This window comes from Lepus europaeus, chromosome 12 (genome assembly GCF_033115175.1).
Source record: "Lepus europaeus isolate LE1 chromosome 12, mLepTim1.pri, whole genome shotgun sequence".
Taxonomy (NCBI): domain Eukaryota; kingdom Metazoa; phylum Chordata; class Mammalia; order Lagomorpha; family Leporidae; genus Lepus; species Lepus europaeus.
Window position 1 is genome coordinate 25667660 of NC_084838.1, and position 27555 is coordinate 25695214.

Sequence of the window (27555 nt, forward strand, 5' to 3'; positions counted from 1 at the left end):
GGCCGGAGCTGGGCCATCCAAAACGTTAACCCACTGTGCCACCGCACCGGCCCCAGCTATTCAACTTCTGATCTAGCTTCCTGCTAATTTTCCTGGGAGGCACCAGATGATGGCTCCAATACTTGGGTCAATGTGGTCCATATGGGAGAACCAGATGAAGTTCCTGGCTCCTGGCTTCAGCCTGTCCCTGCCCAGTGTTGTTGCAGGCATTTTGGTAGTAAACCAGCAGATGGAAGATCTCTCTCTCCCTCTCAGTTGCTCTGAATTTTAGTAAAAATAAATAAATAAGTAGTTCTTAATGTGATGGAAGATTGCGTTCCATATTTCTACTGATGATTCTATATGGCAAAAATGCTGCTTGAACACTTTGTATTAATTTAATCTCCACAGTTTATGAACTAGCTGTTGTTTTTAGCTCTACTTTATAGATAACAAAACTAAGACTCTGTTTTCAGAGAGAATCCCATGCGCTCTTACTCTGAAGTATTTTCTTCAAACCACCAAGCCAAGATTTCACAATTGTATTTAAATGTTTAGGATAAAAAAATACAAAATAATTAAAATAAATTATTAATGGTGATTGCCTGCATGTGGTAAAATTGTGGAATTTTTCACTTCTTAGGATCAGAAAGCTTAAATTTTAAAACAACGTATGTTGAAACCATTCTTTTTGTTTCTTTAGAAGTTTCAACTCATCTCATCGGTGTTCATTTCACAATTATTTGGCATAAATTTTAAAAAAAGCATGACTTTATTTAAAAAGATATTTCACAAAAAATGTTCCTATCCAACTTGGAGGGATTTTTTTAAGGGTCATGCTAATTGAGATATAACTTCCATATCATAAAATTCACCTTTTATATTATATAGTTCTACTAGACTATTTTTATTTTTAAATATTTATTTATTTATTTGAAAGGTAGAGTTACAGAGAGGTAGAGACAGAGAGAGAGAGAGAGAGAGAGAGAGAGAGAGAGGTCTTCCATCTACAGATGGCTGCAATGGCGGGAGCTGCTTTGATCCATAGCCAGGAGCCAGGAGCTTCTTCTGGGTCTCCCATGTGGTTGCAGGGGCCCAAGGCCTTGGGCTATTTTCTACTGCTTTCTCAGGCCTTAGCAGAGAGCTAGATCAGAAGTGGAGCAACAGAGACTCAAATGGGCACCCATATGGGATACCGGCACTGCAGGCAGCAGCTTTACCTGCTACCACCACAGCTCTGACCCCTGGTTCTACTAGTTTTGACAAGTGCATAGGTTTAGGTAACCACCTCTATAATTAAGATTTAGAAAAGTATCATTATTCCTCCATAGTCTCATGTGGCCTTTTGTGGTCAGCTTTCCCTTGGATCTCCAGCTCCTCATTGCTATTGATTGGTTTTATGTCTCTACAGTTTTTCCTTTTCTAGTGTATTGTATAAATGGATTAATAGAGAATTTTGCCTATTGAGTCTGATTTCTGTCACTTAGCATAATAATATAATTCCAGTTCTTCGAAGTTGTTGCATGGACAATATTTTCTTTCTCTGAGGAGTATTCCAGTGTATTGGTATACAACAGTTTGTTTATTAATTCACCAGTTTAATACCTTTGAGTTTTTTAGATTTTTTGAATGATTATAAATAAATCTATAAAATCCATGTTTAAGTTTTTCTGTGATTATAGCTTATTTGATAAATTTTATTTATTTATTTATTTATTTGACAGGTAGAGTTATAGACAGTGAGAGAGAGACAGAGAGAAAGGTCTTCCTTCCGTTGGTTCACCCCCCAAAATGGCCGCTAAGGCCGGAACAGCACTGATCCGAAGGCAGGAGCCAGGTGCTTCTTCCTGGTCTCCCATGTGGGTGCAGGGCCCAAGCACTTGGGCCATCCTCCACTGCCTTCCTGAGCCACAGCAGAGAGTTGGACTGGAAGAGGAGTAACCGGGACTAGAACCCAGCGCCAATATGGTTTGCTGGCGCCTCAGGCGGAGGATTAACCAAGTGAGCCATGGTGCCAGCCCCATCATTTGATAAATATTAAAGAGTGGAATTAATGAGTTGTATGGAAATTATATATATTTAAATTTTATTTATTTATTTTAATTTTATTTGAAAGATGGAAAGATTGAAATCTTCAATCCACAGGTTCAATTCCCAAATGCCTATAGCAGCTGGAGCTGGGCCAGGCTTTAGCCAGGAGTCCAGAACTCCGTACTGCTATTCCACGTGGGTGGCAGGGAACTGTTACTTCCCTGTTGCCTCCCAGGGTGTACATTATTTAACTGAAAGCTGGATAGGAAGTAAAGGGTCCAGGACTTGAAGAAGGCATTCTGATATGGGGTGCTGGCATCCAGAAAGGCAAGTTAACTGCTGAAACAAACATTGCCCCCTAATTAAAACAAATCAACAAAACTACCAAATTGTTCTCCAGAGTGGTGACTATACTAAATGTGTACCCGCCAGTAATGTATGAATGATCAAAATCTTTTAAATTAGTGGCAGCACTTGGTTTTATTTTTCTTTTTTTTCTGGCAGAGGGCATTCTCATAGCTGTGTAAGAGTATCTCATTGTGATTTAAAGTTGGATTACTTGTTTCTTATTACTGAATTTCAAAAGTTCTTTATATATTCTGGGTAGAAGTCCTTTAAGATTGCTGTTTGGAAAAATATTCTTAGTGTAGGACTTGTCTTTTAATTTTCTTAATGATATCTTTTGAAGAACAGAAACTTAATTTTGAGGAAATGTAGTTTTATTCTTTCGTGGATTGTTTTCTTATTGTATGTAAGTTTTCTTTGCCTAACCCACGGTCACAAATATTTTAGCACAACAATTTCTTCTTGAAGGTTTATAGTTTTATTATTCTTTCAGTTATATTATTCATCTTAAGTTAACTTTTTGTGTTGTGCAAGGTGCAGATTCTGGTTCACTTCTGGCATATAGACATCCAACTTCTCAACACTCTTTGTGGAAAGACTCTTTTAACAAGATGCCCTTCACCTTAGCCGAAAATGTGTAGGCCTATTTGGTTTCATTCATCCGTGTACTATTCTTTTACCTGTACTAAACAGTCTTAATTACGATAACTTAACAGTAGTTCTTCAAATCCAACAGTGTGAATTCTCTAATGCACTTCTTTTCAATAGCTGTTTTGCCTGTTTTAGTTATTTTGTCTCTTCATCTAAATTATAGATTCAGTTTGTCAATTCTGGATTTTTATTGTGATTATATTGTCTCCATAGCTCAGCTTGAATAGACTTTTCTTCTTAACTATATGGTCTTTCAATACATAAACATAGTATCTCCATTCACTTATCCTTTCTTTGATATTTTATCTGTAATTTTTATTTTTGATCTACAGATCTCACAAATATTGTCTGAGGTTTATACTTAACATTTTTCAAGTTCTAGTTTAATTTTTTTTTCATTTTTGGTTTCTAATAGTTCATTGATACCATACAAAATATAATTTATTTTTGTCATGATGATATATACATCTTATACATATTTTATTAGATTTATACTTATGTTCATGTTTTCTGATGCTATTTAAAATGTTATATTTTTTTCAATTTTTGTTGCTAATTGTGCCTTGTTAGTATATAGAAATACAATTTACTTTTATATTCTGCCACCTGGCTGCTGTCACTTACTGGCTCCTACTTTTTAGATTCCTTCTTTTTCATAGATGATCATGTTGTCTGTGAAGAGAGTTTTATTATAGTCTGTATATCTCTTGTTTTCTGTCATTATTGCACTGCCAGGACCTCCAATATGATGATGCATAGTAGTGGAGAGTATGGACTACAAATTAGGTTTCATGTAGTTGCAGAAGCAATTGAAATTAGAAGAAAATTCATAAAGGTCATATTTGTTTGTGTGCTACCGTGACTAAATCATCCTGGTTTGCTCAGAACTTTCCTAGTTCTATCAATGAAAATTGTTTGTTCAGGGAGCATGCTCCACTCCTGGCAAACCTGGGTGGTTGACCACCCAAGTGTACATAGTATATGTTTTTGTGATTGCTTGTGTGTCGGTTCTGGATGTGGAAAACGGAGGATAAAATGGCTTAACGTTATTCCAAGACCTACCTTTAAATTACATGGTCACATGTTGTTTATTAACACTTGTTTTATCGTGAGAAATATGTATGGGAGAAGAGGAGAGTCTATCATTACATTGGCTTGAATACTAATAACTAATTATACTTAAATAAAAATAAATAGCACCCATGAGTTTGTCTTCTAAAATGGGCACCATTTAATCAAGAGTCAGATTACATTGTGCGTCCTACAGATTCCTTCATAATAGATTTAGTTTCCTATCTTGAAGAGAATAGAGAAATGAAAGAACAAGTTGGGCTTAGAATAGAGAAATGAGGGAGCAAGTCCTAGATCGCTTGCTGACAATAGCAATATCACATGAATACTTAGCAAACAGTTTCAACCATTAGATAACAACTTAAGAAAACATTTACCAGAAGGTCCAATGCCTTCTATAATTTTTAAGAATCATGTATTTGAAAATACCTCTTAAATATCTAACATGGTGTAGTTTGTTTAACCAGCAAACTTAAGCACAACCATATAAAATGTTTTTAGTTTCTTTCTACCTACAAGTTTAAAACATATGATACATAGATTCAGGTCACAATTTAATCTTTAGACTTTATAAAAGAGATGGCTAACATTTTTCTGTAATAGCATAGCCAAAATAAGAACTTAAATAATAATCTCATAGCTAGATTCACTTCGCCATCAGCAAAGTATACAGTAAGTAGAAAAAACCTCCCTTTCAGACCAAAGGGAAAGAAAGTTTTAAAGTGAGAATATAATTTTCCTCATGGGCATTGTCTACCTTAGAAAAACTACTACAGAACATGCCTGTGACTATAGACTTGTAGTTCAGGCCACCGAAGATTAGAGATGGGACACGGGCACTCCCTTGACTTGCATCCTCTGGTCTGCTTTAACACAAACCAGGAGGAAAAGAAAGCTCGGCATCAGAAGCAATGGGTGGCAGGCCTATTAATGGCTGATCTATACAGTGATCTGCCCTCAAGGAGACCCAACAGGCCAGTCCACTGCAGTGGCTTTCAATGAGGTAAGCCTGGGCTTCAGCAGAAGTCAGCTTGTGAAGAGCCCTGGCAGCTCTGCCAAGAGTTGGATCACTGGAAATGGACCTGCCCTGGAGTCGAAGGATGCCCAGGTCAGAGCCACAGATCTTATTGGCTCTAAGCTGAAAAGCCCTTCACTCAGCCCAACTTCCAAAGTGACCACTGTAGCTGAGGGTGAGGTCAAGTAGGGTCAGCAACATTGCAGGCAGAACTGTAAATTTCTTGTTAGAGATGCCACCTGCCTTTACCTGGCCAGCTCTCCTCCCAGGCCAGCCAAGTAATGAAAGTCAACAGAGTGCCTTCCCCTAGGAGGTTCACACCTCCCTTAGGATATACCCCATGTGAAGAGATAGATAGGTCTGGGCCTCTTAACTTACAAGGCCTAAAGCCCACCAGATTATTATCAAGCCCCTTCTATCAGGTTCTATTTGCCTCTCAATCAGAAAACTTAATTGTAGCTTAGACAGCACCTTTCTTAGCTCCTCTAAGAATGACTCTGTCCTTTGTTCTAGACCCTGTCTAGCGTACTTGGGCCTCATTCCTTTGTAATCATAACCTCTACTCTACCACCAATGGCTCTACTCCCAACATGTGTGTACTGATGGTCCTCTTCCCCACTTAATGCTGTATAATTGTTCAAACCTGGTTAATGCCACTCTTAGGATCATTGGTTACTATTCTCACTCTGTCTTTTATGACCTTGTCTAAATATGATCAGAGTCGGCAAACTTGGAAGGCTTCCATAGCCTTGGCAACTCATGACGACAGCCTAGGGTGGTTACTGGTGCCATAAACTAGAGTGTCAATTTGTTGGGTCAACAACAGGAGCCACTGTGCACTTGCTCCTCATGTGGGATCTCTGTCCTTAATGTGCTGTACATTTGGATTTGATGCTATAACTAGTACTCAAACAGTATGTTTCACTTTGTGTGTCTATGTGGGTGCAAACTGTTGAAACCTTTATACTAAATTGATCTTCTGTATATAAAGAGAATTGAAAATGAATCTTGATGCAAATGGAAGGGGAGAGGGAGCGGGAGAGGGGAGGGTTGCGGGTGGGAGGGAAGTTATGGGAGGGGAAAGCCACTGTAATCCATAAGCTGTACACTGGAAATTTATATTCATTAAATAAAAGTTAAAAAAAAAAAAGAGTCAGATTACTGGAGAGGATTTAAAAAAAACATTCTTTGTGATGCCACCTATACTTCATAAATAAAACAAGGGCTCTTTTCCAAATTTGGTGAAAATGCTTTTCTATTTTGGTGTTTTCTGAACAAGTAGCCACAGAAGAAAATTTACATAGCCATGGATGGTTCATGGGCTGGAAAAATAAATAAATAATAAATAATAAATAAATAAATAAAGCATGAATCCTGTAAACATTTCCAATTTAGAGGCTTGTAAAAATATGTCATTTGTCCCAGAAAATACAGTTCATAATTATTTGTACTAATATATGTTGCAGCACCGAATCACGTGCCAAAAAAGGAGAGAGAGAGAGAGAGAGAGAGAGAGAGAGAGAGATTTGTTGGCTCAGTTTTCTGTAGTAACCCTTAGAATATGCATGAAAACCGTGCTCAGAGCATCTTCTGAATCATTCAGGATTTGAATATTAAAATGGAGTGGGGTTACAATAAATCTGAAATGAAGAAACCCTTAGTTATATTGACTAAAAATATTATCACAGTAATTCCTCTTTTTATTTTTCTTCTCTTTGCATGAATCATGGGCAGTCATGCAAGTAGCCAAGGAGAGTAGACACAAGTGGGCCTGAACAGGAGCAGTTTGATCCACCCAGTTTTTCTGAGCCCAAAAAGAAAACTCTGATGTGTTTCCCAGTTTTTCTCATGGGCCACCCACCCTCTTCATCACATCAGTTTGCCACGTATTTCCCACCGTTCTCTCTTGGCTGGGACTTACTCTCTGCTGTCTACCATGCAGCATTCTTCGAGCTCTTAGTTTTCTGTCAAACCCATATTATGATGTTGCAATTCTTTTTTTCAACAACTCGGATCCACCTTGTGTGAAATCTGCAGCTGTGGTTGGTACGGAGAAATGCAGTTGGGCACTGTGCAGAGACCCCTGTGCTTGGGGATATTCAGCTTTGTACTTGGGTTTCTGGGCTGTAATTCAGTGAGTGCCTGCTATGAGCCAGATATTGCTCTTCAACCTATTTCACATCAGCTCAAAAACTACAGGGTTTTTAAAGGACTCTTCCCTCCTTCATTCCTACCCGCTCCTCCTGTTTAATGTACACTGAGAACCTCTCATGGGCTACTTATCTTCCTTTTACTGCAAACTTGAAAGAACAATAAACTACGTGGATTTCCTTTCCAACGTGTGATTTTCTTCTTCCACATCAGCTCTTCTTCTTACAGTCTCAGTCTCAGTTAATGACTGACTCAGACAGAAGCTGCAAAACCGTCTTTGATCTTCCCTCCCATTTCTCCTCCACCAGTCAATGACTGTTTTCTCTCCATCTTACCTTTCCTGTATTTCCTCAGTCTGGCCTCTCCTCTTAGTCTACTCACTTTCACCCTACTTAAGGATTTATCTTCTTTCCTTAACCAGAACAGTAACCACGTAACTTTTTCTCCTGTTGCGTATTCACTTTCTGGAGCTGCCATAAAGAACCACCACACACCTGGTGACTAAAAGCAATATTTTTTTTTTTCCTCTCAAACTTCAGGAGACCAGAAATCTTAAAGTTCTTGACAACATCATGGGATCTCAGCTGGAAATTCAAGGGCTAGTGGACATGTATTAAAACATTAACTCAACAAATATTTGTTAAACACATACTCCATGTCTGTCGCTGTTCTAGGGCCAACAGAAACATAAATAATGAGAGCTCTATGATCCTTGTCACTAAGAACTCCTAGTCCTAGACAGGGGTATACTTGATCAAAATAGATGGCACAAAAATGATGCAAGTATAAATCAAGTGCTATCAGAGCTTGGAGTTGAAGGCATATGTGGACATTTGTTCATATGTGAGTATCTGCAGAGGCCAGCGGGGAAAAAGTGACATCTGAGTTGAATTTATTCTTCTCATATGGTTCACAGTGGGTACTCCTCTGCTGGTAGGTGTGCAGAGGGCCATCTCTCTTCCCTCTGGTGACCCTACCACCTTCATTACTTGCCTTCCAATGTTGCCATGCCTGCTTGCTTCAGGCTGCCCCAAGGGAAAGGAACACTGTGGATTTCATGTGAGAGATTTTAATGGGTGAGATCTAGGAGTGGTACCTATCACTTTCACTAATATTTCACTACCTAGAATCCAATTGCATGGCCATGCCTAACTGCATGGAAGACAGGAATGGTAATTTTGTGCCTAGAGTGGCACAAGAAATGAATATGGTGAACAATTAGTCAGTCTGTGTGGAAGCATGCGAGGGATTGAAGAATTTGGCCTGGCCTGGAAGGTGCTGTGAGATTATATTCATGATGGTTTAGAAGATCCCACCTCTTACTGGTGAGGAGCTGCTGTCATCAGGAAAACACTATAGCAGAAACACCCATGAGGAAAAGAAGAAGATAAAGTTTATTCAGAGGCAAGCAGCAGTGTTCATGGGGATAATTAACTCATGTGCTGGTTCTGAGCAGGTGTATTTTCAGAAAGAGAGCAAGAGCAAGTTTCCTTTTTTGTTTTCATGAAGCTCGTGCATGAATTATTCTGCATGTAGAATCATAACATGCCCAGGAAAAAGGAAGAGCTTATCAATATAACTCCATGGTTTTTCGCAGGCTAAACGCAGCAGGTAGCCAGCATGCGGTCAAGAAGAATCATGACTAGATCTTTAGAAGCCACTGCTGGATTCAACGTCCAGTCAGTCAGCCTTCCTCCAAATCCCACAGCCACCGTCTTCAGCTTGCTTTTATACTTTATGCAAACAGAATTGTGCAGGGTGTATTTTTTGTGTCTGGCTTCTTGTGCTTACCATTGGGCTTGTGAGATTTATACTGTTATGCGTAACAGAAGATCATTGCTTTTCATTATGTGAATGGACCATAATTTGTTTTTCCATTGTATCCCTGAAGGGCATTTGGTAGTTTCCCATGATAGGTTTGATTAATACTGCCATGAACACTCTAGCACATGCCTTTTGGTGACCACATATATGCATTTCTTTTTGGAATATACAAATGGATTTCCAGGTCATAAAGGATTAGGCAAATTTTTTCACTTTAGAACTAGTGACATAATTTTATGTATTTCTTTGTATTCTTTGCATCCTCTGAGTATTCCAGGTCTACTCCTTTAGTTTTGGAGCAAAACTAAAGAGATGTTGCTCATCCTTTTTTTTTCCACTCTTCTCTCCTGCTTATAGATAGGGCAACAGAATGGTCCCTTGGGCTCTGGAGTGATAGGCTGTCAGAACTCTCTGGAGAAGAGTGTCTTCTCACTCAGGAAAAGGAATCAATAGGGAGAAAGTCCATGATCTACCTCTACAGAGGACAGGGTGACAGTCAACTCTTTCCAATGGCTGAAAGTCTTTTTTTAAAGATTTATTTATTTATTTGGAAGGCAGAGTTACAGAGATACAGAGAGGCAGAGGCAGAGAGAGAAAGAGGTCTTCTATCCACTGGTTCACTCCCCAGATGGTCGCAATGGCTGGAGCTATGCTGATCTAAAGCCAGGAGCCAGGAGATTCTTCCAGCTTTCCCACCTGGATACAAGGGCCCAGGGACTTGGGCCATCTTTTACTGCTTTCCCAGGCCATAGCAGAGAGCTGGATCAGATGCCTTATGGGCATCCATAAGGGATGCAGGCAGTAGCTTTACCTGCTACGCCATAGTGCCTAGCCCTGAAAGCCTTTTAAAAGCATCCATCCAGGGACAGGTGTTTGGTGTTCAATTAAGACAACTGCTTGGAATGGCTGAATCCATATCAAAGCACCTGGATTTGAATCCTGGCCCTACTCTCCACTCCAGTTTCCTGCTAATGCACACTCTGGGGAATAGTAGATGATGGATCAAGTATTTTGATTCTTGTCACCCACATAGAGCCTATTGAATTCCTAATTCCCAGCTTTGGCAATGGCACAGCCTTGAACTGTTTGGGACATCTGGGGAGTGACACAGTAGATGAAAGATTTCTCTCTCTGCTCCTCAAATAAAATAAGTAGAAAAATTTTTAAAAAATGTTCATTCATAGGCTTCTTCTCATTGTTGTATTTTTAATAGAAATACCTAGTAAGGAAGTGATCAAAGAGAGAAGATGGTAGGAGCTAGGGCAGGACAGGGCACCAGCAGGGCTCAGGTGCACCCCTCCATATTTTTGTTGCTCCTGCAGGCATGCGGTCACCCAGATCAGGAAGTCTTCTCTTTGCTCCACCTTAACGTATGATCGGTCACTGAGTTTCATCAGTTGTGCTGCTGTTGTCCCTCAGATCCACTTTCTCCATCTTCTCTCCCACAGGTCAGCCCTGCACTCTCTGTCTCCTATGCATCACCGGCATCTTAGCCACCTCTGTCCTCTGTTATTCCCTTCTTCCTCTCTTAAGTTCTCATCGGCTGGCAGGAGTAGAGTGCATCATTCTAAAGTGGAAATCTGGCTGAGACATGAGGTTATCCCTTACCCAAACCCCTTCATCCATCCTCACGGCCCTCGGTATAAAGCACAAACTCGTGGTTTGTTATACTTGACATGCACAGGGACCAAGGACAAATTACATCTGATTGCTGTCTCTTCCTTAAGCCTTATCTCTTAGCACTTATTTCTGCTCCCTAGAGCCCTTGGCTGTAACTGCACATCTTTCAGTTCTGGAGAATGGCATCCTGGCTCTCATTTCACACACATGGTTCCTCAGTCCTTTTCCTTAGCCCTCCTTCCTGTGCTGTCTTCTCTTTTCTTCCATCAAAACCCAAGCTGTCAAGTGACTTCCTACTAACCTCTGACTCCCTCAAATTCTAAATGATGTCTTTCCTCTGGGCTCCAAAAGACCCCATATTTTCTCAGTCACAATGCATGACAGTCATTGTGTGTCTCTTCCTTGGGGATTATTAACTTGACCTCACTTTGGGATTCAGCTCCATGATCATAATTTGACTTTTAGTGGAGAGGTACATCAGTACATTTTGAAAGCTGCAGATCATTTGTTTGCACATCTAGGTTGAGAAACACCACCACAGACTGTAAGGCCCTCTGCTTTTGGGCCTTCTTTGGGCTAACTTTGTATCCTTAGTATGTCTTCTAAGGGCCTGGCCTGGAGTGGGTTTTCCAGATCCTTGTTCAATATTTGTTGAGTGAGTATAGATCAAGAAAGAGGAAGTTGTTGGAACATATTTGGAGGCTTAGGAAAGGGAGAGATTATTCCAGTCTCTGGCTAAGACCAAGTATCTTTCCTGGAATACTCATTCCTGTGGAGTTTGGCCAGGTTTAAGACGCTGGAAGGGTGCCAGTCTCCTACTCAGGAGACGTTTAATCTTAGAATGTTTCATCTCCATTTGCACAATTCAACCTCACTGACCCATCCATCACAAATGCTCTATGCCTGAGTGAATCTGTGGAAAGGGTAGGAGTTCCTCAGCTCTGTAGCTTATGGTGTAATGCAGTAATTAATAGAATAGAGTTTATTTAAGTGGGAGGGCAGGGAATCATGGCTCTTAAAATTCTTTTTTTAATGTCTGCTCTCTAATCTTTCAGAGTTGCATTTAGTAGAAGACATTCCTGTTATTCAAAGAAAAGCTATTAAAGCAGCTTATATCCCTCCCACTCTATGTACACTACAAAGAAGAAAAAAATTAAACCTATAATATTAGTTTAACTCATAGTGAAGCTTTAGTTCTGAACTCATATTTGTCTCCATTATATTTTTAAAACACTCTATTGGCTCATTTTTGTCACTATGTACAAAGTAAATATTGCCAATTTTTTTCTGAATTCAGTGATAAAAGGACAGACACGTATTTTAAATAGATGGTAGATTCTAGTCTTATGTTTTTCTCTCTGTCTACCAAAGTGATGGACATATTCTATTTTGATGTTAGGAATTGTATTATTTTTAATGTTTCAATGGCTACAGTAAAAGCCCGAACCAGTCTGTGAAAAGGACTCAAAGTCAAATGTAGACAGCACAGTAGAAAGATTCTGTGGTTTTATAGCCTTCTGTGGATCCTGGGTCCTAAGGCAAAGGTTACTGGTTCTAATAAACCTGGAAGTTCTTCAGGATTCAAGTTGTCATTTCAAAACAATGCAAAGGAAATGTAGACATTTACACATTTTAGGTGCGCAGTAGATATTTTCTTGTAAATGCTGAACAAACAGAAGTGGGGCAGTGACATGATGTGTGGGTTCCTGAGCCCTTCTGATTGGGAGGTGGGGCTGTGCTCTTAGCCTTACCTCTTAGCTGAGAGTGGGCTCCTGTGTATCATTCCTGAAAAGCTGTTACATTGCACTGCTCACTTCTTCTCTTGGCCTTTCCTCTTAATGCTCCAAGCTTATTCCTCGAAATACTCCATATTTTCCTGTATCTCTAAGTTTATAAGCCTGGAGAGTTCACTGACTGCCCACAGGATAACTTCCCAATCCCTTTGTATGGCATTCACAGTCTGCTAATTTCAGATCCTCATCTTCTTCCTCTTTGATCTTTCCTGGGAAGTAAGCATGTAGGCTATTTTTATACTTGAGGAATATGAAGCCTGGGAAATTAGGTGACTTCCCCAGAGTCACACTGATAGCGAAGGAGATGACGTTCAGTCAACTGACTCCTGGACAAACACTTTCTACCAAACCACATTGTCTTTACACTTAACCTCTGCTATCCCATTTGCAAAATGGGGTTCATGATAATAACTGGCTTCTTTGAATTTAAAGAGCATCAGGCTGCACAATGATCCCATGAACTTTCCCTCCTGGCATTCCTTACCCTGTGGAATTCCTTCCTACATGGGGCTGACCTGTGTAAACCAACGGGGTATTCTGGACAAAATGGTGTCCGTTTTTAAGGTGTGGAACACCTGCTGCTAAGTGAGGTCAGCAGGACAAGGACATGTGGCAGTAAGCTGAGGCATTTGATGTGTGAGTGAGCCATCTGGGAAATGGATCTTCCAGCTCTAGTCAAACATCTGATGTTGGTATCATGGACACCTTGGCTGCAACCTTATGAGCTAGAACCTTCAAGAGCTAACTTGTTCCTGAATTCTTGGCCCACTGAAATTGTTAGTTAATAAATATCGGTTGTGGGCCGGCGCCGTGGCTCAACAGGCTAATCCTCCGCCTTGCGGCGCCGGCACACCGGGTTCTAGTCCCGGTCGGGGCACCGATCCTGTCCCGGTTGCCCCTCTTCCAGGCCAGCTCTCTGCTGTGGCCAGGGAGTGCAGTGGAGGATGGCCCAAGTGCTTGGGTCCTGCACCCCATGGGAGACCAGGAGAAGCACCTGGCTCCTGCCACCGGAACAGCGCGGTGCGCCGGCCGCAGCGCGCTACCGCGGCGGCCATTGGAGGGTGAACCAACGGCAAAGGAAGACCTTTCTCTCTGTCTCTCTCTCTCACTGTCCACTCTGCCTGTCAAAAAAATAAATAAATAAATAAATAAATATCGGTTGTGTTAAGCCACTAGGTTTTAAATTAATTGGGTGGCAATAAAGAGATTAAAAAAAAGTAAGCTTTCGAGGTCCTTTCCAATGCTTAGAAAAAGTGATCTTTTGAGATCCTTTCCAATGCTTAAGTCCAGAATTTTATGAGAAACTGATGATTTTCCCTTCTCATACAGAAATCTATCCTGCAACTGAATAAATGATGACTCTATGGCTAATCTGATGGATTTTTGATTCCAGTGATTATAATGAATTTTCCAATTATCCCCATTTAAACAGAGAGGTAGTTGGAGACATAAAAGAGTCTTCCTAGTTTCCTGATTTTCACTCATTCTCTATCCATTGGGAACTTATACCTATAGACTCTGTCCCTAAAGTTATCTTCCCTGTCTCTCCCCTCTGTACCACAGCTAGAGCCACAGTTAACCTGCTCTCATCTCTTCACCTCCTGAATATCCTACACCAGTGACTCTAAATTACCTTCCATGCTGCTGTCCTGGCATTTCCCAAATCTGCCTCTGGCTCTTTTGTTGCTCTGTTTAAAAAGACCCTGTCCTGCTATGATTTTAATGCCGCTTCCCGGGTACATGAGTGAACAGTATTAAGAGGCAGTGCCTTCAAGAGATGATTAGGTCATGAAGTCACAGCTCTCATGAATGGATTAAGGTCATTATCTTGGGAATGGGTTCATTACAGTGGCAGTGAGCTCCTGATAAAAGCACAAGTTCAGGTGCTGGCTTTGTGGCACTCTTATGAGCATTGATTCTCGGCTGCTCCGCTTCTGATCCAGCTCTCTACTAATGTGCCTGGATGTCCCAGGCACCAGGGTCCCTACAACCATGTGGGAGACCAGGGGGAGTTCCAAGCTCCTGGCCTCAGCCTGGCCTAGCTCCAGCCATTGCAGCCATGTGGGGAGTGAACCAGTGGATGGAAGATGCTTCTTTCCTGCCCTCCCAACACTGCCTTTCAAAAAAATTTAATGAATCTTTGTGAAAAAGAATAAATTCACTGAGTTTTATGTCTCACAAGTTCACTTGTTTTCTGTCATATTATGCTATACTGTGAAAGCCCTTGTCAGATGCAGGTGCCATGCTCTCACACTTCCCAGCCTTCAGAACTATGAGAAATGAATTTCTTTCTTTATAACTTATCCAGTCTGTAGTGTTCTGTGACAGCAATGCAAATAGATTAAGGCAGACTCTCTGTGTTACTTGTATGCCTCTCAACCAGCAGTGCACAAAGCTCACCACATCTGGTTCTTACTATCCTTCCAGCTCTCTCTGCACTGGCCTTGTCTTCCAACCTTTCCATGTTGCTTAGATTATTCTCATTCCCACGATGCTTCTTACCCTTGCTCATGTTGTTTGCTCTGCTTGCACTGCCCCTGTACTGTAATACCTACCTTGTTCCTCTCTCTTGCCTCCTGGTGGGCATCTTCTCATCCTCAAGACTCAGCCTTGTGCCCCACGAGGCTGTCCACTTCTCCTGGGCCTCACGGTACTTCACATACCTTGCAATTAAAGCACTTACACTAGGTAGGTAGGAATGTTTTGTTCATAAGCCTGGGATTCCTAAAGGACAGTCATTGTATTTTTTATGTCTCTCTGTGTCACTGAGTTTTGGGCCTGGTATGGACTAGATGCTCAGCAAATGTCTGAAGTGGAAGGATGAATGAAAGAATTAAAAATGCTTTTGTTTTCTCCAGGAATATACTGCGTTTTTAGCTGCTTGACATCTCTGTGGTCAATCGAATCTTCTTTTAAAAGTTGATCTACTTCCTATTATTTCCTGAAGCCTTTTGAGCATTTTATATTTAATCTATGCAAGTTACCAAAACCTTAATTTCTGAAGTTACTCAGTACCAGGCCGGGCAGGTTTGGTAATTGCTTGGGGTGCTGTTGGATGGTGAGGGATATGGATGGTATTCTCAACCATCCTGAAGAGACAGAAGCTGGAGGGGACTCTCAAGGATGCCCATGCTGGCCAGCAGAAGAAGATATGGAAAGGGCGAGGAATAAATGGAAAGAGGTCCAGGAACAGACAGTTCTGAGAGACACAGGGATCCAGATAGGCAGGTGGTGAGAGTGGTGGTGGATGGGGAACCTACAGCAGAAGATGCCTAGACCTGCAGCAGGATGGGGAGAGATTTATGAAGGGAGCAAGCCGGGCCATTTGACCTCTTTATATCTTATTTCTAGAAGGAAAAATGATAGAATTTTCCTGATAGGATTATTACAAAGATTAAATGCACAAATGCACGTGAATCTCTAGCAAGACCTGCCATAGAGTAAGTTCTCAATGCCTATTAGTTGTTCTTATTTATATTTCTTTGAGATTTTAATATTAATACAAAAATCCAAGGACTCTAATCCCTGGAGGACTGAGTGAAGGGTCTGACAAGCTGCAGTAAGGGAAGTCCATCTCAGGCCCAGTTCAGACATGTGAGGCAAGATGGAGGCTTGCTAGACCTGGGCCACAAAGTCCAGATGGAGCCTGGGAAGATGGCAGAATGACAGTTCTAAGGAACAAAGCAAAACCAAACCAAAAAAAAAAAAATAGACAATATCTCCCTGTTGAAGGTTGCTTATGTTTCAGGCTCTACAAGTGCCCCTTACAATGGTAATAGGTAAAAGTTTATAAATTTACTGCTTTTTTGAGCCAAAAAATGATAGGGTACTGTCAGTTTCTTATAGTATGACCTTTACATTAAACAGTCCAAGCCAGTGTTTTAGAATATGACCTATAGAACACGCTCCATAGAGTCCCTATTTACCAGATGTGACTTTGAACAAGTTATTTACCATGTGTGCCTAAGTTTCCCCATTTGTAAAATGACTGTATGATTGTATTATTGTGAGGATTAAATAGAATAATATTAATATTAAATATTAAATATAATGTTAATAGTATTAAATATAATAATAGGAGCACTGTGAATATTTAAACTGCTTAGGAATGTGAACCGTTTAAAAATTAACTGGTTTAGAAATGTGCCTGGTATGTGGTAAATACTCAGTAATGTAACTATTGTTGTTATCATACCATACCCCCAAAAAAACAGTTCCCAGTCACTTCACGGTAGGTATTCTGTACACCTGCACCAGAATGAATCCATGTACAGAACTATGTATAGAACCTGGCTCATTTTACACTCTGAATAAGTGTTTGCTGCTGGGGCTGTTTCTCTTTAAATTTTACAATAATCCTTTGAGTTGGCTATTGTTGTCTTTGTGTTGGTAGGTGAGATAAACTAAGTCATAAAAAAGTAAAGGGACTTTCTGTAGGACAGACTACAAGAGACAGGCAGAGATAACATTTACAGTCACAAGTTTGTCTGACTTTAACGTCACAGTGGGTTCAAAGTCTGGCTTAGTTTGTTCAGGCTGCTCTACCAGAAAAGCTGGTGTAGCTTACAAAGAACAAACTTGATGTTCCTCAGTTGTGGAAACAAGGAATTCCACGGTCAAGGCCACAGCGGATTCTGTGGGGAGGCCTCACTTTCTCACTCCTGGTTGGAGCCTTCTTGCTGTGTCCTCACATGGTGGAAGTGGCTAATGAGCCCCCTTGGGTCACTTTAATAAAGGCACTAACACCATTCATAAGGAACCAGCAGCCTCCCCAAATGCCCCCATTCTAATGCCATCGCCCTGGTGGTTAGGATTTCAACATAGGACTTCTGTGAAGGTCACAAGCTTTGGAACCACAGCAAGAAGTCAGAGCTCAAAAAGGACCAAGAATATTTGATGCTTCCTATTTTTGAGCTGCTTAAATCTCTCTTGGCTCAAATTCAGATGAGTCCCCAAATCTAGGTGGAGCTGATGAGCCTACTGGTGGGGGTCCCATGGCCCAGTTGTTTATACAGGCAGGTAGGCTAAAGCTAATAGCTTTGATTATACTTGGCTGTACTGTTTTCTAAATTGAAATTTGAAAAGGAATATTCTCAGCAGGATTATTGTAATGGAAATAAAGAGGGGATCATCATGAGATAGTAGCTTCTGGAAGTCCTGAACTGCTCTTGAGAGAGATTTCATGATGGAAGTATCCTGGACATGGCCAGTTCTTGAGTATAGGGCCAGACCTGACTTCTGGGGGACTGAGTTTACGAGCAATGTCTCTGGCATTGTGGCTGCAGCCTAGTTTCACCTCACTGGGGCTGAGGCTGTTCCTAAGAAGGAGATTTTTTTATGCTTTGCTTCTTATAGCCTTTCGCCCCCAAGGCCAAGCAGCCACCTTTGCAGTGAGGTCTTTCCTGTGCTGAAGCTGCAGAGCCCACACAGGACACCAAGGGTACCATCCATTCCTGCAAGCCTCAAGTCTACCAGTAGTTACTTTTTGTTCAGTTGTAAGGAATGCTTTTTTAAATCTGTAGTCTGAACTTAGAGAAGTTTCTACAGTAGCTTCCATTGGTTAAGTACATATTCTGTGCACATTCTGTACACATTCTGACCAAGAGTCACTTTTTTAGTATAAACCCCTGTGTGGTCTAAAAGGACTGGTTATGAATAATGAAAGATATGCCTATCAGTCGGTCACTCATGAAATTCCTGGGGTTGTAGGAGCTCCACGCAACAGCTTGGGACAAAGGCCAAGCAATATTTCTGAATACCCCACATATGCAAAGGCACATTAAGGAATGCATGATAGTTTCAACCTCTGCACTTGCTATTTCAAAAGCTCTCTCCCATTTTGTTCTTTACTCCTCACCAAACTCCATTTGGTTGTGTGTAGAGTAGAATCAGCTCCTGGGTGGGTCATTCACAACCATAGTTCACAGAACATGCTGGGTTGCCATAGCTGTGCATTTTCAAAAGTTCACCCCAAACAAATGAAGTTCCTATACACCCCATTCATAATAAGAAATGGCATTTCTCTAGAAAGAAAGAAGGGCAGAGATAAAATAATGAAGTGCAATGTTGACTGGGATTTGCTGAGCCAAATCTTAAAATGCTGCTCAGCATCCTTCATTTGCCTGGGAGTGGAGGGGTAGAAGGAGAGCCAAGATGGCTTTCAAAGCCCAGAAAAGTCATGTCCCACACTGAGGAGAAGAGAATTGGCCAGGCTTTCAGTAAGGGCTTATCCAGAGCTACAAAAAAATGCTTCGTGTCAAAAGCCAAGACAGGTTCTTACCTTTATCTAAATGCTCAGTTCTGCGCATTGACTTTAAGGAAAAACTATTCATATACATTATTTACTGTAGCTTTTTTTTTAAATAACACAAATTTGGAAGCAAATCTACAAAATTAGTAGAGGATTGACTAAGTAAGTTACAGTATTCAGTGAACCATGCAGCCAGCTAAAGTGTAGAGTTTGTACCAAAAAAAAAAAAAAAATGAAGTAAAAAATAAAAGTTATGCATCAACATGGAAAATATTTGCAATTGAGAGTTAGGGGAAATAGATTATAAAAAATTATGTGTTGTATGATTGCAGTTATGTAAACTAAAGATAAGGATGGGGATATAGTGAAATCATTTTGGTGGAGTATAGAGATTAGAGATGGTATTTCTTCTTCTTTTTTTTTTTTACAGGCAGAGTTAGACAGTGAGAGAGACAGAGAGACAGAGAGAAAGGTCTTCCTTCCGTTGGTTCACCCCCCAAATGGCCGCTATGTCCGTCGCGCTGCGCCGATCCGAAGCCAGGAGCCAGGTGCTTCCTCCTGGTCTCCCATGCGGGTGCAGGGCCCAAGCACTTGGGCTATCCTCCACTGCCTTCCTGGGCCACAGCAGAGAGCTGGACTGGAAGAGGAGCAACTGGGACAGAATCTGGCGCCCCAACTGGGATTAGAACCCGGGGTGCCGGTGCTACAGGCAGAGGATTAGCCAAGCGAGCTGTGGCACCGGCCGGCATTTCTTCTTTAAAACTTCATTATTGTTACTATTTTGACAAAAACAATGTAAATAGTCTAAAGAATATAGGTTATTTATATCACTAAGCATAAACGTTATGAACTAACAATTCATGATAAGGATAAAAACTGTAAACAAACTTATATTCAAACTTATATAATGTCTGTGTGAATGTAATAGTTTTATTAATTTCCTCTGAAGATGAAAATTACTGAAAAAAGTTATCAAATTCAAAACTGTATCTGAGTGTATCTGACTCAAAATATAAGTCATGCAATGTCCATGATCTTCTCCTTGTCCTGCAGTCATGGTCCAAAGTGGCTGAGCTGAACCTCAGATAGAGAGGGGGAGAAAGGAGAGGGAGAGGGAGACAGAGAGGGAGAGGAGGGGAAGGAAGGGGAGGGGGGAGGGGGAGGAGAGAGAGTCATCTGTTGGTTCACTCCCCAAATGGCCACAACAGACCAAGCTGGTCCAGGCCAGAGCTAGGAGCTCAGCACACCATCCAGGTTTCCTACATGGGTGGCAGGTGTCCAAGTGCTTGAGCCATCATTTGCTGCCTTCTGGGATGCATTAATAGGAAGTAGGATCAGAAGTGGTAGTGCTAGGACCTGACCTGGCGCTCTGATATGCGATGCAGATATCACAAACAGCAGCATAAATCACTGTGCCACAATGCCTGTCTCAAAGACGTATGTATTTAATGAGAAAAAAAGAGCTGTCCCAGTCATACCTGGGAATCTGGGTGGTTACCCAGTAGTATAAAATATCTCACATATCAACAAATTTTCTATATCACAATTAAAAATAGAGATTAAAATGTTTCCATAATTATTATTGTATGTGCTATGACCTTATTGGTGCTAAAATATAGACAACAATGAAGGAATAAAATGTTTTATTACTGACATAGCTTTTTGCATGCACTCAGCTGATGCTTCTGGAGGGTGGACCAAACCAGTACTTCCCTGACTGCCTGTCTCACCCACCTTCCCAGGAGTATCAAGTGACACTTGTACTGAAGGCAGTGATACAGGCTTAGTGGCTTAGAGGATGTCATAGCATCCAGGAGCAGGGCCAATTCCATGGCAATCAAGCAGGAATTCAAGACTTGGAGGCTTATTGCTGTGGATGTCAGATACATCTCAGCAGGTTCCTGCTCAGCAGTGCTCTCCATTGGTCCATGCTCACTGTGTGATTCCATTCCCTGAAACTGCATCTTTGTTTTTCCCTCTGTGATCACCATTACCAATGCTGTACTGGGCGGGCGATTTACTGGTTCTACAAGATCTACTAACCACATTTCAGAAAACAAGATTACATGGCCAAACCAACCAACGTGCTTCTTTTCTCGGCAGTATCAATGATTCTATGTATATGGAAAATTAATATTTGTAAAATGTAGATCTATACACATAGATGATTGATGGAAGAATATCTTTTTAAAAAACTTTTATTCAAGAGAGTGCTCTGAGAGAGAGGGATGGAGGGAGAAACAGAGAGAGGGAGGGAAGGAGAGAGAGAGAGAGAAAAGGAACAGTCCTTTTATCCACTGTTCACTCCCCAGATGCCCACAATGGCTGTGGTTGGTATGGAGCTGAAACTGGGAGCCCAGAACTCAATCTAGGTCTCTATGTGGGTGATAAGAACTCAATCACTTGAGCTATTACCTGCTGCCTTCCAGGTTCTGCATTACCAGAAAGCTAGAGTCAGGAGCTGAAGCTGGGAATCAATCCAGGGACTCCAATGTGGATGTGGTTGTCTTAACCAGGGCCCAGTGCCAACCTCTGATGGAAGAAAGTCTTTTAAAAGATCTTAATGTTTGTCTAGAGAAGCCTACAATACTAAACCAACTATTCCTTTATAGAGTTTGCACAAGTAAAGATGTCTTGAAACTATTTTTAAAGGATAATTTAACCTCAGAATCAAAATTTAGCACTTAAAACCTCTAAACAAATAGCTGAGATGAAATTACAGAAATATGTTTACCAGAGAAGGATTTGGGTCAACTGTTGAAGTAGAAGTAGATGTCATCATGATAAACAGGAGCAGGGTACTTCCAGTGCCCTGTAGAAGTGTGACCAGATGAATGAGACAGACTATTGTAGCACACATGATTCCCTCGTCATTTCCCTCCTTCTCTTTCCCCTTCTTTGATACCTGCCTGAAACATACATTTGACTTGGAAGGTGGAGATTTACTCTGGGTCAAAAGTTAGAGGGAATGTGAATAATGGTCCAAGGTTATACTGCTAGAATGTGGCTGGGTCAAGGCAAACCCAAGTTTGTATGACCACGATTTTAAGCTCTGTGCCGCACCACCTCCTAAGTCAGCTCTAAATAACTTTACCATGGATGTCTGTGTAATGCTCATCCTTTTGTCCTTTGGGAAATAGGGAACATATTCCAACATATGACCAAAGCCCACTTGTCAGCATAATTCATTCCTTTCTCTATATTAATTCTAAAGAAAACTGAAATAGACATGAAAAAACTGGACACTGTGTCACCAGTTGCAAAATCAACTAATGACTCTCAAACAGCTTCTTAGGACTGGTGATTTGAAGGGTCTTCCCTGGAAGGCACTTGAGGGGAAGGAATCTCAGCTCCAATCCTTTCATACTTCTCCCTGTTCTTTTCCAGCTGACAGATCCTGCTTGTGCCCAGAGAACTCCCTGAAGGTAGTAGAACTTTTAGAATTACTTTGTTGAGAAAGTTCAGCATGATGTTTAAAGCCAAAATCTTTATTTTTACCCTCTAGACTTGGCTTTCCACCTCTACTCCCTTGCTGTATTACATTAGATGAATTATGTAACCTCTCTGAGACTCAGACTCCTCACCTGTGAAGTGAGGGCAGTATCCCTCAGAGAGAATTAGCTTGAGACTAAATGAGATAATACTCCTAGGAGATACTGAGAGGTGGTGGAACTTGACCAACTAGTCTTAGACCTCAGAAACTGTAAATGGTGGACCTGGGATTTTAACCCAAGCACTCTAACTCTCGTGACCACTTAGCTATGTAGTGTGATAACGGCTACAATGATATATTATGCATGGCCCAGATAGAAGAACCTCTAATACAAGCCAACAGGGAAAGAAAAGATTTTCAGAACATATAACTAGAAATTATAGAATCAAACAAAGAAACAGAGAAGGCTGGGGAGTCAGGTGCTTGGCACATGTTGATGATCCATAGTTCCTGGGTTCAAATTCTGGCTCTGCTCCCCCTTCTAGCTTCCTGATAATATTCATCCTGTGAGGTAGCAGATTACGATTCAAGCAGTTGGGTCTGTGTCACCTGGATTGAGTTCCTGGCTTCCAGAATCAGTCTGGCCAATCCCTGGCTATTGTGGGCACTTGATCTGTTTCTGTAGCTCTCTGTCCCCATGCCTTTAAAACTTAAAAAACAAACAAACAAACAAAAAAACAAAAAACAGGTAAATAATTTTTAAAAAGGATGGGATGAGTTTTACTGGTGGGAAGGGGGGGTTATTGAATGTTGAGGCTGAGGTGGAAGAAAGAGCTCTCTGCAAAAGGCCAGCAAATGCAAAGGCCAGAAGGCAGAGAGATCATGGCACATTTGGGTTGCCAGTCATAGTTGGATAATTGATATGATGGAAGCTACAATGCAAGTGTATCTGTGCCTGGCTGTTCTACTGAGCAACTCTTGCTTTGTGCATAGACCTCCTAGTTACTATGTCACATGATCTGTGTGGCAACATACAGTGGCCTTGTGTGCTCTCTGTGATTCCAACTCAATAATAAGTTTCTTTTAAAAAAAAAATTTTTTTGACAGGCAGAGTTAGACAGTGAGAGAGAGACAGAGAGAAAGGTCTTCCTTTTCCGTTGGTTCACCCCACAAGTGGCCGCTACAGCTGGCGCGCTGCGCCGATCCGAAGCCAGGAGCCAGGTGCTTCCTCCTGGTCTCCCATGCGGGTGCAGGGGCCCAAGCACTCGGGCCATCCTCCATCTGCCTTCCTGGGCCACAGCAGAGAGCTGGACTGGAAGAGGAGCAACTGGGACAGAATCCAGCTCCTCAACCGGGACTAGAACCCGGGGTGCTGGCGCTGCAGGCAGAGGATTAGCCAAGTAAGCCACAGCACCGGCCAATAACAAGTTTCATGATGGCAAGATCCAGACTTTGGGCTTAGTTGCTTCTCCAGAACTGAACATATATAAATATCTCCATTACATCAAGGGTAACACCTACTGATATCGATCTATCTCTGAATGACAGAGTAAAGCTACTTTTTCTTTAATAGAGAATGTCAATTAGTGTATCCTTTCAGTACACAAGGATATGGGGGGTGGTGACCAAAATTTGTTTTTATCCAGGGGGAGCGCTAATGCCACACAGTTGGTGTATAAAGTGCCCTCTGTGGACAATCAGTGCTGGCATGGACTCATGAAAGAGGCTGTTAACAGGCAGTGCCCAGAACTGGATGACAAATTCGGAGAAAAGGACTTGCTTTCCCTGGGACAGGCAGGAATTGCTATTCTGAGCCAGTGTAAATAAGGCCTGTGTAAATGAGACGCTGTCAGGAACCTCATTGTTCAAGCCTCCAGGGAAATAGTTATTGTCTCTCCTCATTAGAACCAGGACCCTCAGAGTGGCCTGATGTGACCATTTTCCCATTTGTATTTAGAATTGTAACCTTCAGCTTTTTGGTTTGTTTAAAGAGAAAACATGTGAGTTAATGACTTAGCTGCATTCAATAGGTATCAATTTTCTCACTGCAATTTTTAGTATAATGGAAAGCATTTTCCCCCACTATGAAAGATCATAACAATATGGGTGAATGACAGTGAACCCATAAAGCAAGGCCTTCTGAGGTCACCCTGCTCATTGCTTGCACTTATTGAAATTTTGGCTTTGCGGTAAATGTGCATGAAGGATGTCCATGACTTTAAAAGCTTCTGCTGTTTATTTTTGGAGATGTTCTTAAAATGCTCTCCTTTGCTCTTGAATGAAGAGTGGTTATAACTTTGTGGTGTTGGGTAATCATTTGCATGACTTAGATTTCTTCTTTTTTTTTTACTTTTTTATTTAGAATAATTTCAAACATACACAGAAAAATTACAAAAATAGAGCAAAGAACACCCTTATGCCTATATCTAGGCTCATTCATTTGTTAATCGTTTCCTCTATTTTATCTCTGTATTATCATCATCTAACTCTTTATATTCTGACAGCATTGAGAATTAGTTGCATGTCATATTCAATTATCCCTAAATATTTCCACTTGTAAGGTGCATTTATCATCCCCAATGTGCTTAATAGCAACACAAGAATTTTATCTGATTTATGGTCTATATTGCAATTATCAGTTGACCCAATTATTTCTTTATAGTGTTTTCTAGCACAGCCCCACTTAGTTATGCATTTAGTTGTACATTTAGCTGTAAGAGCCCTTTAGTCTTTTAGTCCCTTGTTGTGCCTGTGGTGGAATAGTGTTGCTAGCTGACTTAGACATAACAGAAGTTTCTTACAGTCTGGGAAGTCCAAGATTAAGATGCTGTCAGGTTCAGTGTCTGATGAGACTCTACCTCCTGGATTGCAGGTGGCACCTTCTCCCTGCTTCCTCATGTTGTAGAAGGAGCAAGAGAACTACTTGGGATCTTTTTAAGAAAAGCACTCATGAGAGTTCTGCCACTGAGAACCAATCACCTCCCAAAGGCCCTGCATCATAATACCATCGCGTTGAGGGTTGAGAGATTTCCATGTATAAGTTTGGGAAGGACACAGACATCCCACGTATACCTGTTTCCTTTCTTCAGGAACAGTTCCTTAGCCTTTCCTTATCTTTAATGAGATTGATATTTTTGGATAACATGATTTGGAAATTAAAGTGGGCCTCATTCTGGACATATCTGTTAATGTTTCTTCCTGGTTAGATTCTGGGTATTCATTTCTCACTGGATGTGAAACTTTTAAATGAGACTGTCATGTATTTGTCACAGATTCTTTGGGGCAGAAAGAATCAAATGGTTCTCTTAATCCAAAGTAGGATGTCTACATGTGCTGTGTGCCATCAGCCTGGAGCTGGAGTTATGGGTTCAGCCCTGCCGTTAACTCACTGTGCCATCCTGGGATAATCCCTCATGTGGGCCCATGCTTCCTCATTTATAAAAGGAAGAGATTGCATTAGATGAGCTTTAATACCATTTGGATTAAACCATTCATGAAATTTTATGAATCCATAACACATGCTTGTGTTCAAAGGCAATTACTGCCTTTCTTTAGAATGAAAATAATAATAGCAACTCTCTTAAGCTGCTTAGAACTTTGGAGAGCTTGGACTGGATTTACAAACAAAGCTGAAACTTTAAACTAGTGAAGTTATTGTATTTTGATTAGTGAGGAGGAAGATTATGCCTTGGCCCCAGCACAAAATGTAGTTATCTCATGCAAATAAACTGACACATTAACACTGAGATTCCAAAATGCTCACATATTTCAAAATACATACTTAGTATCTAAAGCCTCTTTTCTGGCTGATAACAAGATTCCTGTAATAACATGCATTTAGAGTATTTTCCAAATACCCAAAGGCATGCATGACTTTAGAGAACACATGTGCATTTCATGGCAGTAACCCACTTTCGTGCTTAATTAAATTCCATTTGGCAAAAGTGGCAATATGAATTCAATACACTGTTATAGCATCTGCCCTGGACACTCCTGGGACAAAGCATTCTGTGGCAGGAAGTAGGATTCTGTGATACTGAGAGAAGACAGGCTAAACATTCCACAGAGTGAACCTCAAAGACCTAGAAAGAGGAACGTGAAAACTCACAGGAGGTGCAGGCTCCTGGTCCCTTGAAATGCTACCCAAGTGCCGCTTGCCCAGTTGGCTCTGTATTAATTAATTAATTAATTAAAGATTTGATTTTATTTGAATGACAGAATGAGTTATAGAGAGAGAGGGAGAGGAAGGGGGAGAGGGAGACAGAAGAGAGGGAGAGGGAGAGAGAGAGAGATGCCTTCCATCCTCTGGTTCACTCCCCAAATGGCCACTTCTTCTGGGTCTCCACAGGGGCACAGGGGCCCAAGGACTTGGGCCATCCTCTTGTGCTGCCTTCCCAGGCACATTATCAGGGAGCTGGATCAGAAGTGGATCACCCAGGACTTGAACCGGCACTCATATGGGATGCTGGTGCTGCAGGCTGGGGCTTTTACCTGCTGTGCCATGGTACTGGCTCCGGCTCTGTATTTAATACTAACAAAAGGGAAGAGACCCTTTCTGGCGTTCATGCTTAAGCACTCACCTGGGCTCTCAGACGTTTGTCTTGGGCATAGAGATAATATAGGAGTGCATGGCTGGGTGGCAGTATACAATGTATTTGTGTTTATATTCCATGGGTAGCCACCTAGAGGAAGGAGGGCAACAAGAAACAACTTAGGAGAGAGTGCGAGCTTGAGTACAAAATGTGACTGTAACACTAACAATATAGACTTTAGCAAGTTACTCAGCTTCTTTGAGTGACCTTTGTTTGTAAAATGGGAATTAAAGTGCCTACTTTACAGGGATTCTGTGAGCACTAAGGAAGGTTTAGCTATGTTGGCTGACACAGATAGAATTTTTTTTTGACAGGCAGAGTGGACAGTGAGAGAAAGAGAGACAGAGAGAAAGGTCTTCCTTTGCCGTTGGTTCACCCTCCAATGGCCACTGCAGCCAGTGCTCTGTGGCCGGCGCACCGCGCTGATCTAAAGGCAGGAGCCAGATGCTTCTCCTGGTCTCCCATGGGGTGCAGGGCCCAAGCACTTGGGCCATCCTCCACTGCACTCCCGGGCCACAGCAGAGAGCTGGCCTGGAAGAGGGGTAACCGGGGCAGAATCCGGTGCCCCGATTGGGACTAGAACCCGGTGTGCCGGCGCCACAAGGCGGAGGATTAGCCTATTGAGCCACAGCACCAGCCACAGATAGAATTAATGCTCAATATATATCGATTTTTCTTTTTCCCTTTCTTTTTATTTTTAGTTTTATATATTTCTTTTTAATTTTGTTAATTTAAACAAATTTTATGTATTTCATATATACAGATTTAGAAACATAGTGATACTTCCCACTCTAGCCTCC